The sequence below is a fragment of the Macaca nemestrina genome, chromosome 5 (assembly GCF_043159975.1).
Source record: "Macaca nemestrina isolate mMacNem1 chromosome 5, mMacNem.hap1, whole genome shotgun sequence".
NCBI lineage: Eukaryota > Metazoa > Chordata > Mammalia > Primates > Cercopithecidae > Macaca > Macaca nemestrina.
In genome coordinates this window covers 179,850,151-179,865,317 of record NC_092129.1, presented here as the reverse complement: position 1 = coordinate 179,865,317, position 15,167 = coordinate 179,850,151, and the positions used below count along the sequence as shown (strand labels likewise).

Sequence of the window (15,167 nt, the reverse complement as noted above, 5' to 3'; positions counted from 1 at the left end):
ACTTTCAGAAAGCAGCTTCTGAGGTTTCATGTGCTTCACACATTGCACTTAGAACAGTGTCTGCCACACATGGCAAAGGCTTCTTTAAAGACTCATTGAAGAATGAATGATTATCTGAGAGAAGGCGGTGCCATGTGAGGTGCCTGACACCTGCACACAGCAGATTCCATGTAAATGTAGGGATAATGGGCTTCGAATGGTAACCAACATTGTTCCCCAGAGTCTCCACCCCTTTGCCCTTTCTGGCATCCATCAGCCACACTTCCTGGGCTTGTTGCCCCCGGGGAGGAATGAGATGGAGCATAAAGTGAAAAATAGCATGTGGGTCTTTTTTTGGCTTTAGTTTCCAAAAGCCCTTGTGGAAAATGCCTTGCCCTGGGCAAGGACAAAAAAAAGATAAGAAATGGAGGTTGGGCACAGTGGTTCATGCCTGTAATCCCAGCACTTTGGGAGGCCAAGGCGGGTGGATCATGTGAGGTCAGGAGATCGGGACCAGCCTGACCAATATGGTGAAAACCCATTTCTATTAAAAATATAAAATTAGCTGAGTGTGGTGGCATATGCCTGTGATCCTGGCTACTTGGGAGACTGAGGCAGGAGAATCGCTTTAACCTGGGAGGTGGAGGTTGCAGTGAACTGAGATCGCGCCATTGAACTCTAGCCTAGGCAACAAGAGTGAAATGCCAACTCAAAAAAAAAAAGGGATTTGTGGGGAGTGGAGTTTCTCTCAGAGCCAGAGAAGATGGAGGTGACAGGGATGAGCGCAGAGCTAGGGGAGTCCATCTGGAGAGAGTGGGCTGGTGCTCCCTGGGGGAGGTGCTGCTTCCACACAGAGACCTGAAGGGCCTGGGGGAGCTGAGCTCAGTGGGGGCTGACTGCTGGAAGTTTCCAGTGAGTACACATCGCCATCAGCCAGGATCTAGTTGGGGATCTGCAAAGGACCAGAGTCCACACTGGGGGTGGAGTCTTTGCCTGACTTTCACCTAATCGCAGTGTCCACTGTCTGCCACCCCGAGGGGCCAGGCCAGCTGTCCTTTCTGCTAGCGTCTGTCCCCAAGGATGTCCTGTGAGGGCAGCCAGACCTGCCTGCAAGCATCCAGAAACGGAGGGCTTTGCTGTGCCCCAGGACCAAGCTTGTCCTCTTCCTACTCACCCCATGGCAACAGCCCTTTCCAAGTCTCAGGAATCCCAGGAGCCCAAGGGGAGGAGGTGTGGCAGTGCGGGGCTATAGTGGTCCCAGCCCTCATACAGGCGCCAGTCGGTCCAGTGGAGAGCCCACTTGAGGCGAGACCATCATGGAACACCAGCCTGTTGCCATCACATTTGTTCTTCTCTTCAGAAGATATTTTTTACCCCAAATCTACTCCAATATCAATGGCCACCCACTGGTCACCATTACAACTTAAAGAATAGCCTCCCAAAGCCCCCGATTTGTGGGTGATCGCCATGTACCCCAAAACTCCTTGCCTCTGTGTGGACAGCCCCCTTCCCATAACTGAAGTGGGATCCAGAGCTTCTGCCATCTTTGTCCGCATCCCCAGTACATGTTGCTGTTCGTTACTGTCCCTTAAAATGAAGCACCCAAACTGGCCATGAGGCTTCTGTCTCCTACGGGACTACTTCTCCAACGGGGTGCCTTTAGCCTTTTAAGAGGAACCACTGCTGGGTCCGTTGTTTGTCCTCACTGCCCCCCAAGTACTGTGCCCCCAACAGGAGGACGTTACCGTGTCACCATGTAACTAAAACTGGACTTCAGACATTTTCTTTGATTGTCAGCAAAGCCAAAATAACGAGCTCCCTTGGCTGAGAGAGTGAGCAATTCTTTATCTGAGACAAGAAACCATTCCCATGAAAACTAGATGGAATTATTAATACAGGTTTTCATAAACATCTAGGAGACATTTCATTTTGTATATCTTTTTTGTTTTGTCTTTTTTTTGGCATCTGAGATTCTTCAGGCACTTTCACAGAGGGTTGTTCAGCTGCACAATGTCATCATTTTAGTGGACACCTAGTACTTACTCCACATAGATCCCAACATTGAAAAGTCGTTTTCACTTACGTCTAATCAACCTACTGAAATGCCTTTCTGGTCACTGGTCAGGTGTGTTGGTGAGGAGGATACACTTGGTTCTTCTGTCCCCAAAGTAGCCATTTTAAGGAATCTGTATCCAGATACCCATAGTGGTAAGCTCCTGGCAGCTTAACCAAATGCTAAAAGGGGTTGCTGGGTGCAGCGAGAAATGCTTGAGAGGAGAAGGTGGGGGAAGCACCAGGCCGAGCACGAGGTGTGCTGTGCAGTGTGTCCCACGGTGGACAGCGGGCACCTGGGACTGGAATACCATGCTCCAGCAGACTGGGGAGGGAAATTTGGGAAATGCTGTTTTCCTTCCCCACGCTTCTCTGAAAGTCAGTGAGCAGAGTGCTCTATTTTTATACTAAGTTATCCATTACACAGAAGCCTCAGTACCCAACCGGCTAGAATTTCAACAGAGGCTCATCTGTTTATTTTGGAGGCATAAAGACTTCCTCTTCATCATCGCCGACGGTAAGGGAACATCAGTAAAGACTCATTTGTTTGACAACTGAGGTAAGGGAACATCAGTAAAGACTCCTTCATTTGACGCCTGGTTCCTGGGGCTCTCCTGGTATGGTGATGATTGGACCAGGATTTCCAGAAAGCCTAGCCAAGGCGCAGGCTGAGGAATAAAGATACGGATGTAAGCCATCTGAGAAAGCATATCCCATGCATATCCACTGCCTGTTTTCAACGTGCCGTGGAGGGGCTGGTATGAGGGTGCAGTGGCAAAAGTTCACTACAGCTGAGTGTAAACTAGAGAAGGTACCCCCACATTCTGATGGGTACAGTCTTTTATGTTTCCAAAAGCAGCCCTTGCATGTATTATCCTACTTGATCCTAACAGTGATAACACCCCTACACAGACAAGAAAACTGAGGCTTAACATGGGCACATGATTTGCTCTGAGACGATCAAACTCCAAACCCAGGTTTTCTGACTCCAAATCCAGAGTTTTTACCAAAGTGACACACAGTCTTCAGGGAACCAGGGAAAAACCTAGCATTGATTGAATACCTACTGTGTGTCTCACACGTCGTTTCTCCCATTTCATCCTCTTGCAGTCCTGCCCAGTAAGCATGAACTTGACCATTTTTCTGAAGAGGAAGCAAGTTCGGTTTTAAAACATTTGACCAACTACAAAGTTGGGGGGATTTGGGGTTAAAACCCAGTTATACTAGCTTGCAAAGGCAATTTTCTCTCCTCTCTGCTGATTTAGTCATTGTATATTAGATATGAGAAAACAAAGACCCAAGAGGTTAAGTGACTTTCGTGATCACACAGCTGGCTCAACTGAGAGCTGAAACCAAAATCTGACCCAGTACAACATGGGGGTCTGGGCCGGGTTATTGTCTAATCGTCACTTCCCTGAAATCAAACAGGACTATAATGAGGTACCTGCTTAGTGCTTCATAAGCAGCCCTAACATTTAGTAGAACAAAGTGTTGAAGGAGGTCTGGGACCTCAAAATGCCCGAAAGAATGGTATCAAAGCCAGCAGCCAGGGGCACAGCGAGGTCAGTTCTATATATAGATGTAATTGTTCACCAACTATTTCAACTAGCTTGTCTGAGCAGCCTTGGCTCTCTTTGGTCTGCTGTCTCCATGGGTGCCAGGAACTGTGCTGTGAATATCTGTGGATGCTGCATCATTAAGCCTATTGAGTATCTCACTGTCTGCTGATAGCCCAACTGTGACTCTGTTCAAACAAATAAAGGTACCTAATGGTTGCAACCTGAATTGTGGGCACATGGCCCAAGTGGTAATCAGAGATGGCCTATGTCACTGAAGCACAAGACCCACAAGAAGTGCAGAGAATAACAGAGATGCAGAGGCTATTCCCAGATTCCCACTGGAAGTCCAATTAGCAGTGACAAAAGGAGACACAGACGGAGGAGAGAGTTGTAGCAGATGGTCTCTATCCAGGAAGGAGCAGAAGAGATGCTGACGTCAAGAAAAGACGGGGGCTGTGACTCTACTGATGACTCTATTTCCTGTTCCGGGCTACTTGGCAGGGATTCTGGTAGGAAGAACATTTATTGTCAAACCTTAATAGGCTCTATGGTTCACAATTATTGAGCATCTGAAGACAGGAGAGGTTCTTGCAACTGGAGGAGGATATTTTGCCTGGCCACTGGTTGGGGCTCAGTTGCTGTTGTGAGGGGAGTTCTGATAGCATCTCTCAGCCCCTGCAAATTTTTATAATGGCTAATTAGTATCTTGCGGGTAGGGTGGGGAAAAAAGTGGATCTCTGAGCCTTTTGAGGGTCGAGGATTGGACGGCAGCTCTGCTGCACTGGGCCATATTGCAGTGAGAACAACAGAGCCCAAGAGAGGGAACTCATAATTAGGAAAGCACTTAGAATCATGGTGAACAGTTGTGCAGGTTGTGCACTGAACAACATTGCGGCATTATTTACTTCTTAATCTCTCTTTAGATTTTTATGGTGCACAACATGCAAATTATATGTGACAACCCTGGCAGTCTACACTAGCAAACCTTACACAGCCCCAAACTGTAAAGGTCAGAGAAGGGAACGGATTCTAGGTATAGCATATTGCAAATACTGGAATCCACCTTGACCTGCCCACTCAGGTGCCCTGGTATATTTGGAAGAAGATGGCTTCAGGTTTGTTTGAACTTAAAGTGCTATAGCACCAAATGCTATTACAATTTAGGATATAAGCAATTTTTGTATGAAATATATCATTCTCACTCTCAGTTCTCCAGAGTCAGAAGGAACTAAGAAAGGTTTACCTGGAGGTCAGCAGGAGCAGATGGATGAATGGGAGCCAGGGACAGAGAGAGGTGGGCTACCAAGCCTTGGTACAGCTGAGAGCAGCTCCAGTGTGGTCAGCAGGTTTCCCTGGTGGGGGCTGTGGCTGCCACAGTTTCAAATGATGCAATGGGAGTGACATCTCCAAGGAATGTGAAGGAGCTGGGGCGGGGGTCATTCAAGTTACAGGGACCTGATGAAATTCCCCTTTGGCTGTCCATGAGTGCCAATTGAAACTAGCTTGAAAATCTGCAGAAGCAGATTGGGAGCCTCACACACACTTGGGAAGGGGAGAGTTTGTGGAAGATAGGGGCTTGGCAGAGCTGAGCATTAGGGATCAATGGAACATGGCCTCATTTACACTCAATGGCTATCCAAGGCTAATGCCTGCTGGCTACACAGATATGTTCATTTCGCTGCAGAGACAGGGAGAGTGTCAATAAATACTTCATCTTGTATCCCTCGCATCTGCAGGCCACAGAGGAAAGGCTCTACACCCAGACACACAAGGAATAAAGCAGTGTGTGCCTCCCAGAGTGGGTGGAAAGACAATGATCAGACAATCAAATGCGGTCACAGAGCCAGCAGGAATGAAGCAACTGGTGTCCAGTAGAGAAGAGGGAGAGAAACCTCAAGGTCTTAATTTCACAGAGGTTCTTGACACAAGGTGGGATTCACTGCTGTCTAAAAAGGGGACTTGGGATCTTGTAGAGTTTTTTTCTGAAGCTACTTCCTCAGTGTGTTGTGTGGCCAAAATCAGGAAGAAAATAAAACCTACCTGTTAAGATATGTTGCACTCAGAAAACCTGGCTCAGCTGACGGGGTATCTATCACACTAAGTATGCTGACATTTTCCAGGATTCTTGAGAAGGTCCAAGTAGAAGTATCTAAATTTACCAAAATGATAGCATGCTGTAAGAGAAAAGACTAAACAAAAATATGACCTCCAAGGTAAGAGGATAGCTTGAGACCAGGCATTCAAGACCAGCCTGGGCAACCCTGTCTCTACAAAAACAAAAAACAAAAAAATTAGCCAGGCATGGTGGTGTGACCTATAGTCCCAGCTACCAGGGAGGCTGAGGTAGGAGGATTGCTTGAGTCAGGAGTTCAAGACTGCAGTGAGCCATGATCACACTGCTGCATTCCAGCCTAGGCAACAGAGTGAGACCCTGTCTCAGGAAAAAAAAAAAAAAAAAAAAAAAAAAATCCTCTTCTGTCCAAAATAATACACGCTGAGAGGGAAAGTCATAAAGTTTGTAAGATTCAGCTGAAGGAAAAGACAGAAAGCATACTGTTTTAATGCAGCAAGAAGAAAACTTATGAAATTGTGATAACAGGTTGTGCCCTTAAGTTAAGAATTTCTAAAGTTCAATTTTCACAATAACCTACTTTAAGGACAGTAGTGCAAGTAGTTAGTTCTCAAAAAGTTCCACAGTGCCACTGCTGTCAACAAGACATTGTTTAAATAAATTGTTAGTCAGGGGTGTATGTCACAGATGATAAATTCCTCTTCAAAGGTTTTAATTCCCTCTTCCTCCAGTTCTTTGTTTCTCTAGTTTCTATAGTTACCCATGCTGTAAACAACCCTTCCTGCCCTGGCCATGCCCTGACATGTCCTGACAAGTCTAGACATGCCTTGCGTCATAATGGATAGCCTTCCCCTTCCTGCCTAGATAGCTGTGTTCAATTTCAAACATTAGCCAATCAGGTCAGTTTAGACTGTGCAGTCCAATCCCAGCCAATGGAGAAAGAACACAACAATAGGAATGAATTGCATTAGGGATTAAAACTGCTGCCCTACCCCCCTGCTCAGTGTTCTCTTGCAATCGTGACTGGCACAAGCTGCATCCTTCTGCAGAAGTAAATTTGCCTTGCTGAGAAAATTTCTGTTGAAGTGCTATTTCGTTTGCAGCACCAAAACTTATTTCTAACAAATTTGGGGGCCTGTCTGGGATTCCCTTTCTCCTCTGGGGAAGGGTCTGGTCCTCTCTCATGAGGAGGTGCACCTGCTGCCTCATTGTGGTGGCCTCAGGTTAAGGAATCGAGACTCACTCAGTGTGATGAATAAACCTGGACTGTCAGCAACACAGGAAGAAACAGACCAACAACTTGGAAAAAAGAAAAAAAAAAAAAGGTAATCACATACTACAGCATCCAGGTAACTCTGTGCACAGACCAAAGTAAGAAACGTCGCAGGAGTGAGAAAGTATTTCCCTGACGGTTGGAACATCTCGCAGGTTGAAAGTTGAAAGTGTGTGAATAAGCACTACTGGTGTGTGGAGTGAGTGAGTCCAATCTGTGGTTCTGGGGTCATCTCATATGACTTATGGCAGCCTTTTGGGGGTCCTGTCAGGGGTTTATACTGACCCACCAATGTTAAAAGGGACACGACATTCCCTTCAGGGAAGCAGCCAGAGAGGAGGAAATGAAAGGAAAAGAGTGCAAGAAGCCTTCACTAGGGGGTGTTGAGGCTCTAGAGAAAAGGGAAGCAAGAAATCCCTAATACGGGAGATTGAGCCTCTAGAAGAAAGGAAAGGCGAGAAATCTCCAGTAGAGGTGATTGAGCCTCACACAAACCTCCAGTCGTAGGGAAGGCAAGAAATTTCCAGTAGGGGAAGTTGAGCCTCAACCCACAACCATCAAGATGAGAAATACCCCAAGTAAGACAGGAGTAAAAAGGATAAAGCTAACAGCAATGATATTCCCCTTGATAGTCCCCTAGGTCTCATGTTAAAGTATTGGAAAGATAATGAAAGGACTAAGCATAAGAAAAAGCAACAAATGTTAAAATATTGTTGTTTTATTTGGACCTAGGAACCAATTCCCAAACTCTCAGTTTTCTGGCCAAAATTTGCATCAAATGAGGATTGTATTTGTCAGCTTCTAATAGAACATGTTAATAACAAGGGTCCAGTTTCCCAAGAAGAGATAGATTATGCCTTGTGTTGGTGACAAGGACCTGTTCTTCTATACGCTCTAAAAGATAAGCATAAACCAGAGAATGTTTCCCCTAAGGAAACTGAAACTCTGAACTCCAAGTGATTTACGCCTTGGGACCTGCTAGATCACCTTCCCCCACCAAACACCCCTATCTTTCCTCCCCTCAAGAACTGCTGTCCCAGACCCTTCTCCTACCACCATTGTTCCCCCTCCTTATAACCCTGCCTCTTGGAAATTGTCCCTAGAGCCCACTCACTACCAGCCTAAGTACCCTTCCCTAAAGGGACTTCAATGTGAAACAGAGCAATGTAAAAGAAGATATTCAGAATTTCCCCCCCACCTACCTCAGGGGAATCAGCTCCAGCTCTCTTCTGCTTGAGGGAAGTGCCCATAGGAGGAGGCTTTGTAAATGTTCCTTTAACCATCTCAGAAGTATGAAACCTAAAAAGAGAGCTTAAGCTACTATTAGATGACGCTTATGGGGTAGCAAATCAAACTGACCAGTTTCTAGGACCACAGTTATATACCTGGGCTGAGCTAATGTTCATCCTAAGCATCCTCTTCTCAGGGGAAGAAAGAAGCACAATCCATAGAGCTGCTATGGTAGTCTGGGAATGTGAACATCCGCCTGGCCAAAATGTTCCTGCAGCAGATCGAAAATTCCCCCCACAAGACCCCCAGTGGGACAATAACAATGCACCCTGTCAAGAAAACATGCAAGACCTTAGGGAAATGATAATAAAAGGGATCAAAGAATCACTCCCTTGAACCCAGAATCTTACCAGAGCATTTGATATACACCAAGGGAAAGATGAAGGGCCTATAGAATTTTTAGACAGATTAAAGGACAAATGAGAAAGTATGCTCGTCTAGGTCTCAAGGATCCTCTTGGGCAGGGAATGTTAAAACTTAATTCTGTACTAACAGTTGGCCAGATATTTCAAAGAAATTACAAAAGATAGAAAATTGGAAAACCATCCCATGAGTGAACTTCTTTGGGAGGCTCAAAACGTGTATGTAAGAAGGGCTGAAGAAAAACAAAAGCAAAAGGTAAGAATTCTGCTGTTCACCATACAACAAAGTACTCAGGGGGCCAGCACCTATAAAGAGCCTAGGCCCCAACTTTCCAGGCCATATAAAGAGCACCAAAGAGCAAAGTCTGGGAACTTAAAAAAAAAATTAGGAAAGGAAGAAAGGATCTCTTTAAAGGCTATAATGCTTTGAAAACTGTGTTGGCAGTGTGGCATGACTGTTTCAAGTAGATAAAAGCTTGTCATTTTACCCCATCCTGGCATGACTGTGAAGCTGGCGAGGAAAGAGGAAGAAGGGCAAGTTCGGATGCAAGCTGGGTAGCTGGGACAGGTTGACTGAGGGACCGCTCTGGAGGTCTCTTGTGCCCAGCGTTGCCGGCTTCAGCCCAGTCACGTGTTTACAGCAACCAGAGTCCCTGCAAATGTGTGGCTGCCTGTGGTCAGGGCCTACTAGCACCATCAGCACACTCCCACCAGCGGCTTAGCTCCTCTCTGCCAGGCCAACTAAGAGTGCTTTGTCCTGGGTGGGACATAGGGACTGAGAGAGATGGGGGAAGACATAACACCCAGGAATGAAAATATGGATTTAGAGAAGGAACCAGTAAGTAGGAGACAGAAGTGAAATATAAAAACTGATCAGCTAGTACCAAATTTCTGTGAATTCTGGAAGCAGGGACAAATCTATTAGGAAGAGACTTCATGCTAAAATTAGGCTTGGGCCTCCAAATCAATCATGGAAAATTCCTCCCCTCCCTAAACTTGCTCACTACTGCAGACGAAGAACACATTCATCCTGAGGTATGGTCAAAAGACAGGAATTGAGGAAAGTTACAGATTCCTATCATTCATGTTAAAGTAAAAATCCCTGGGGAAGTAGTAAAGAGAAAGCAACACCTTATTCCTTTAGAATCCAGGGTAAATCTAAAACCAGTAATTAAAGGTCTTCTCCATGATGGGCTTCTTGAACTCCGTATGTCTCCCTATAACACTCCAATACTGCCTGTAAAGAAGCCAGATGGGTCATATCTGTTGGTGTAAGACCTTAGAGCTATTATTCAGATAGTCCAAACTACACACCCTGTTGTTCCCAATCCTTATACTATTATCAGTAGGATCCCATACAGCCACCAGTGGTTTATAGTAATAGATTTAAAAGATGCCTTCTGGACTTGTCCATTAGCAGAGGACAGCTGGGACCTATTTGCTTTTAACTGGGAAAACCATCACTCAATTTCTCAAAAACTATATATTAGATCTGTCTTCTGCCCTCTCTTCCCTCAGGACTCAAGGCATTCTAGCCCAGATTCCACCTCTTGAATTTCCAGTTCACCACCACCAGACTGGGGATCATGTCCTCATCAGGAGTTGGAAGAAGGGAAGCTCAAGCCCGCTTGGGAAGGATCTTAATTAGTGCTCTTAACAACTAAGACAGCAGTTCAGACTGCCAAGAAGGGCTGGACTCGTCAAACTCGAGTTAAGTGGGCACCATTCTTCCCAGAATCATGGACCATTATTCCAGGACCAACTCCTACCAAGCTAAGGCTAAAGTGGTTTAACCCTCTTATTCTGTATTTCTTTCCTTCCCCCTTCTATCACTAGTCCCCTTATCATTAATGTAACCAAGTCAAGCTCACCCCAAACTATTACCTTTGATGCTTGCCATGTTATACCCTGCGGAGATTTGTCAAGTCAAAAGCAACTCTCCACCTCAGAAAAGTGTCTCTGTCCTTCCTGGCTCTCCTCAGACTGGGCATTTGTTAACTGCGATAAGTTAGTTTGGGAAGAGTTTGACAAACATTCCAGTATGAACTGGGAATCTAGTCCTCTTAGAGCAGAACTTCTCTGCCGAAGTTGGTGCAATGTTCCATGAAATACTAAAGAGCAAGGATGGACCTCCCCAACTAGTACTCACAGTTTCTTAAAACCATATATTCATTTTACTAAAGGAATTACCCCTCCCAATTGTCAGCTGAACCAATGTAATCCAGCACAGATCACCATCTCTGCTCCACAGAGTTCTTCCCCTTCATTAACCATTTCTATGGTATGGGAGCAGAAGTGTCGGGGAAGGACCCCATAGGATCCTTTGAAATGTGCTTCATTGCTTCCCCACCTCCTGCACCCCCTTCTCCCTCTCCTAAGTTCTCCGCTAACCAAACCTTTTCTCATTATATACCCAATGATAAAACCAAAGTAGCTGTTGTAGAGGTTAAAGATTTAAAACAAATTATAGCAATTGAAACAGGGTATCAGGATGCAAATGCTTGGCTGGAATGGATTAAATATTCTGTTCACATGCTAAATAAAAGCGACTGTTACTCTTGTGTGACAGGCAGGCCAGAGACCTAAATTGTCCCCTTTCCACTTGGGTGGTCCTCTCACAGACCGGGCATGAGCTGTACGGTAGCTCTCTTCCACAGCCCCACATCCCAAGGCGATGAGTCATGCAAGACTCTTTCACTGTTGTTCCCTGAGGTCAAAAGCCCTGTGGGTCAGCCTCCGAGGGCCATCGGCCTCCAGCCCCTCATACTAACTTCACCTCATGCCTTTTACAACAGGGGGAAACGTTGGCATTCCTTGGAGACTTAACAGGGTGCTGTGAAACCAAGCCTTTTCAACAGCTTACCAATCAGTCTGCCCTTGCTCATCCCTGAACAAACGTGTGGTGGTATTGCAGGGGACTATTGCTGGCTACTCTGCCAAGTAACTGGAGTGGCACTTACGCTCTAATTCAATTGGCTATCCTTTTCACCTTGGCATTTCAACTAAGAAAGTTGAAAACAGAATATCATAAAAAGAGAGATGTCTCTCAAGGATCCTTTGAGCCTCATGTTTATATAGACGCTATTGGAGTACCACAAGGGTTACCAGATGAATTCAAAGCCTGAAATCAAATAGCTGCAGGATTCGAGTCTATATTGTTCTGGTGATCGACTGTAAACAAGAATGTAGCTTAGATAAATTATGTCTATTATAATCAACAACACTTTGCTAATTATACTAGAAATACTATTAAAGGAATACTTGAACAATTACGGGGCAAATGGCCTGGGAAAATAGAATAGCCCTTGACATGATATTAGCTAAAAAAAAAAAAAACAAGGTGGGGTTTGTGTCATGATTGAAGTCCAATATTGTACTTTTATTCTTAATAACACTGCCCCTGATGGAACAATAACAAAAGCCTTACAAGGCCTTACTTCCTTATCAAATGAGTTAGCTAAAAATTCTGGAATAAATGACCCCTTTACAAGCCTCATGGAAAAATGGTTCAAGAAATGGAAAGGAATTATGACCTCAATATTCACCTCCCTTGTAATCTTTATAAGCATGCTCATTCTTGTAGGGTGCTGTATCATATCCTGTATATGAATACAGGTTTCGTGCAAAGACTTACAGAAACAGCTCTCACCAAAACCTCCCTAGTTCACCCTCACCTTATTCAAATAAACTCTCCCTTCCAGATGCCCAAGAAGAACAGCAGAGCTGAGACATGCTGAAGCATTTTGAAGCAGAAAAACTATAAAATCATGAGGGGGACATTGTCAGAGATGATACATTCCTCTTCAAAGGTTTTAATTCCCTGTCCTTCTGGTTCTTTGTTTCTCTAGTCTCTATAGTTACCCGTGCTGTAAACAACCCTTTCCGCCCTTGCCGTGCCGTGACATGCCCTGAGAAGCCTAGACATGCCTTGTGCCCTAAGGGATAACCTTCCCCTTCCTGCCTAGATAGCTGTGTTCAATTTCAAACATTAGCCAATCAAGTCAGTTTAGACTGTGCAGTCCAATCCCAGCCAATGGAGAAAGAACACAGCAGTAGGAACCAATTGTATTAGGGATAAACACCCCTGCCCTACCCTACTCAGTGTTCTCTTATGACTGTGACTGGCACAAGCTGCACTCTTCTGCAGAAGTAAATTTGCCTGGCTGAGAAAATTTCAAGTGCTATTTCTTTTGTGGCACCAACACTTTTTTCTAACAGTGTACATCACATTGCTCCCACTTCTGTGTTTTGTTTTGTTTTGTTTTAATGTGATTTGGGGAGTAAAGGGCATCTGAAGACATTTCCATGACCAAATAAGGGGAGATGTTTGCTGTGGTCTCCATACAAATTGAACTTTGAAAGTCACATGTGAGATTTAAAAATAATAAAAGCAGTAGATAGTACCCAGAAAGTAGCAACCTTATGCAGTCTGTGCTTCCCAGAAACCCCTAAGACAGTGCATCTGAAACAAAAAAGGAAATATAGAGGACCAAACTGTGGGTGGTCATATTTAAAGGGTCATAAACAATTATGGTGTCATTGTAATGGAGAAAAAGTCTTTAACATAGTTTAAGAAATAGACTACCGGCGTTATCCACTGACTGCCTAGACAGTCAAATCGACAATTGATCAGGCTCTGCTTCATTGTATCTTTTCTTTTGTTGCCTCAAATAATTGGCTCCCAACTGGTGAGACAAAAATCTTTGGCTGGGCTTCAAATCCCTTGGCACAGCACAAATCATCTGTGGATTTAGTAAATACTTCCAACATATTATATACATTACTATTTTTCATATTGGTATTAATAATACAAATCCAATAGAAAGCATTACTAAAAGTTATTGACTACTTTTTTTCATGTATTTCCTTAAGCAGTGCATGCTAAATAAATCCAAATCCTATTATAAATTTATGTCTTTCATACTAAATGATATTGATTACTTTAATTGCAAAAATAATGACTTCTTATCTAACATTTACTGATCAATTATTATGTGCCCAGTAATATGTGAAGCCCTTCACATGAAATATCTCAATTAATCCTCATCACAATTTTACAAGGTGGCGTCATCATAACCCTCATTTTATAGATAAAGAAGCTGAGGCCTGAAGAGTTTTGGTAACTCACCTGCACTCAAATAGGTAACAAGAGGGATATCCAGGCCGTAAGAGCAGATTGACCTGTACATTAATTACACGTAATACAGCCTCATGTGCTCTATCAGAAAAAGAGAAAACTGGAGAGTATAAAGTAACATACCTCTCATAATCCTGCTCATCAGACATAAGACTGGTAGACAATGTTAGGTTGTGTCCTTCTAGTCATTTTTTTAAATGTCCCCCCACTGAAGTGGTTTTAGGCAGCACATTTTGTTTTGTATTTTCACACAGCATCTACATGGACCAAAATGTTTTTCTAGAATATTATGCATTTTGCAGTGTGTGGTTGAACTGTTTTACTTGACCATTCTTGTTGTGTACATTTAGATGGTTTCCAACATTCGTTATCATAAATAATGCTGTGTGGCAGATTACACAACTTGCCCACACAGTATCCCCATTATCAAGAGGTGAAGCCTATTTCTCCACTCCTCACATCTGCATCGGCTGTGCGACGTACTTTGGCCAACAATGCCTGTGTCCACGAGCGTACCCAGCAGAGACTTGGCACAAGCTGCACACCGGGACTGGCTCTCTTGCTGCTCTTGGGACCCCACAATTGCCATCGTATGAGGAAGTCCAGGCTTGCCTGCTGCCCCTTCAGCCCTGCCAACAGGTTGCCAACCACCACGCCTATGAGGAGGTTAGCCTCCATCATCCAGCACCCCCCAATTCGCCATCCTCTCCCAGACGCCCAGCAGGGATTGGACAAGCTGCTCAGATAAGGAGAACCACACAGCTGACCCACAGAACTGTGAACTAGTTACATGGCTGCTCTAAGATTTGGGGTGGTTGGTTAACAGCAAAAGCTAATACATACTGCAGTGAATAATCATGAATATACAAGTTTATACAAGTTTAAGAGTAGAAGTTACAATAGGGAATGAGAGATGGAGTGAGGTTTAAGAATGGGATGAGGTTCAGGGATGAAGGAAGAACAGGGGAGGCTCAAGGAGAAGAAGAGGACAGGAATGCGATAGAGTCCTAGATGAGAAGAGAGTTTGGGATGGAGATAAGAGGCTCCAGAATCAGTGAGGATATCTATGTGCATTTACTTAATAATTTTCAAAATCTGAACATGTTTTGATTTGTTTATTAAGCTGCATCAAAACGTCATTTGCAGAGAGTGTATATTCCCCTTATACTGACACAAAACATTGATTGTTCTCTTTCCTCCTTGCCAGTGTGATAAGTTAGAATGATACCTGCATGTCTGAATTTTGCACTCGGCAATTAATAGTAGCGTTGAATTTGTTTCCACATGGTTACCATCCTTTTGTTCTCCTGTTTGTGTTTGGCTCATTTTACCAAATTTTTGCAAGCCTTTTCCAGGTCAATTTCTACCCCACCCCTGGCTCCAGGCCACTATCGTTGTACGTTTTTCTATCATTACAGATTAAAATTGTATAAGCTTTTAAAAA

The 15,167-nt window shown here is 44.3% G+C and overlaps 1 long non-coding RNA gene across 1 annotated transcript; it reads right to left on the bottom strand.

The window, feature by feature from the left end:
- Positions 1–2,370: 2,370 nt before the first annotated feature.
- Positions 2,371–12,757, bottom strand: LOC105487345 (uncharacterized). Its single transcript, XR_011624091.1, has 7 exons — positions 12,261–12,757; positions 9,718–9,823; positions 8,320–8,493; positions 8,137–8,233; positions 5,631–5,739; positions 3,099–3,174; positions 2,371–2,699 (listed from the first exon to the last, which is right to left on the bottom strand). It is a non-coding gene; the product is annotated as an uncharacterized lncRNA (long non-coding RNA).
- Positions 12,758–15,167: the final 2,410 nt, after the last annotated feature.